Source organism: Acipenser ruthenus, unplaced genomic scaffold (genome assembly GCF_902713425.1).
Source record: "Acipenser ruthenus unplaced genomic scaffold, fAciRut3.2 maternal haplotype, whole genome shotgun sequence".
Classification (NCBI taxonomy): domain Eukaryota; kingdom Metazoa; phylum Chordata; class Actinopteri; order Acipenseriformes; family Acipenseridae; genus Acipenser; species Acipenser ruthenus.
This window is the reverse complement of record NW_026707844.1, coordinates 75,001-77,500: the sequence shown is the minus strand read 5'-3', so window position 1 is coordinate 77,500 and position 2,500 is coordinate 75,001.

Sequence of the window (2,500 nt, the reverse complement as noted above, 5' to 3'; positions counted from 1 at the left end):
CCCGGGCTATTGTTGCCATATGCACAGTGTCTCCCAGCTCAGCCGTGGAACACTGTAACTCCTTTAGAGTTGCCATAGGCCTCTTGGTGGCCTCCCTGACTAGTGCCCTATACGCCCGGATACTCCGTTTTTGAGGACGGCCTGTTCTAGACAGATTCACAGTTGTGCCATATTCTCTCCATTTCTTAATAATGGACTTTACTGTGCTCTGAGAGGATATTCAATGCCTTGGAAATGTTCTTATATCCTACCCCTGATTGGTGCTTTTGAAGAACCTTATTCCGGATTTGCTTTGAATGTTCCTTCATCTTCATGATGTAGTTTTTGTTAGGAAATGTACTAACCAACTGTGGGACCTCCCAGAGACAGGTGTATTTAACCTGAAATCATGTGAAACACCTTAATTGCACACAGGTGGACTCCATTCAACTAATTATGTGACTTCTAAAGACAATTGGTTGCACCAGAGCTTATTTAGGTGTGTCATAGCAAAGGGGGTGAATACTTATGCAATCAATTATTTTCTGTTTTATATTTGTAATTAATTTAGAACAATTTGTAGATTTTATTTTTCACTTTGACATTATGGACTTTTCTTGTGTTGATCAGTGGCAAACATAGCGCTTAGCGTTGAGGCCAAAAAGCTCTATTTTGGTCTCATCAGACCATAGAATCTTCTTCCACTTGGTCTCAGAGTCTCCCACATGCCTTCTGGGAAACTCTAGCCGAGATTTGATGCGAGTTTTTTTCAACAATGGCTTTCTTTTTGCCACTCTCCCATAAAGGCCAGTTTTGTGAAGCACCCGGGCTATTGTTGCCATATGCACAGTGTCTCCCAGCTCAGCCGTGGAACACTGTAACTCCTTTAGAGTTGCCATAGGCCTCTTGGTGGCCTCCCTGACTAGTGCCCTATACGCCCGGATACTCCGTTTTTGAGGACGGCCTGTTCTAGACAGATTCACAGTTGTGCCATATTCTCTCCATTTCTTAATAATGGACTTTACTGTGCTCTGAGAGGATATTCAATGCCTTGGAAATGTTCTTATATCCTACCCCTGATTGGTGCTTTTGAAGAACCTTATTCCGGATTTGCTTTGAATGTTCCTTCATCTTCATGATGTAGTTTTTGTTAGGAAATGTACTAACCAACTGTGGGACCTCCCAGAGACAGGTGTATTTAACCTGAAATCATGTGAAACACCTGAATTGCACACAGGTGGACTCCATTCAACTAATTATGTGACTTCTAAAGACAATTGGTTGCACCAGAGCTTATTTAGGTGTGTCATAGGAAAGGGGGTGAATACTTATGCAATCAATTATTTTCTGTTTTATATTTGTAATTAATTTAGAACAATTTGTAGATTTTATTTTTCACTTTGACATTATGGACTTTTCTTGTGTTGATCAGTGGCAAACATAGCGCTTAGCGTTGAGGCCAAAAAGCTCTATTTTGGTCTCATCAGACCATAGAATCTTCTTCCACTTGGTCTCAGAGTCTCCCACATGCCTTCTGGGAAACTCTAGCCGAGATTTGATGCGAGTTTTTTTCAACAATGGCTTTCTTTTTGCCACTCTCCCATAAAGGCCAGTTTTGTGAAGCACCCGGGCTATTGTTGCCATATGCACAGTGTCTCCCAGCTCAGCCGTGGAACACTGTAACTCCTTTAGAGTTGCCATAGGCCTCTTGGTGGCCTCCCTGACTAGTGCCCTATACGCCCGGATACTCCGTTTTTGAGGACGGCCTGTTCTAGACAGATTCACAGTTGTGCCATATTCTCTCCATTTCTTAATAATGGACTTTACTGTGCTCTGAGAGGATATTCAATGCCTTGGAAATGTTCTTATATCCTACCCCTGATTGGTGCTTTTGAAGAACCTTATTCCGGATTTGCTTTGAATGTTCCTTCATCTTCATGATGTAGTTTTTGTTAGGAAATGTACTAACCAACTGTGGGACCTCCCAGAGACAGGTGTATTTAACCTGAAATCATGTGAAACACCTTAATTGCACACAGGTGGACTCCATTCAACTAATTATGTGACTTCTAAAGACAATTGGTTGCACCAGAGCTTATTTAGGTGTGTCATAGCAAAGGGGGTGAATACTTATGCAATCAATTATTTTCTGTTTTATATTTGTAATTAATTTAGAACAAGTTGTAGATTTTATTTTTCACTTTGACATTATGGACTTTTCTTGTGTTGATCAGTGGCAAAAACTCCCAATTAAATCCATTTTGATTCCATGTTGTAACACAATGAAATGTGGAAAAGTCCAAGGGGGGTGAATACTTTTGAGAGCCACTGTATTTCTTAGCAGACACCCTTATCCAGGACGACTTACAATTGTTACAAGATATCACATTATTTTTACATACAATTATATTATTTTTCTACATACAATTACCCATTTATACAGTTGGATTTTTACTGGAGCAATCTAGGTAAAGTACCTTGCTCAAGGGTACAGCAGCAATGTCCCCCACCTGGGATTAAA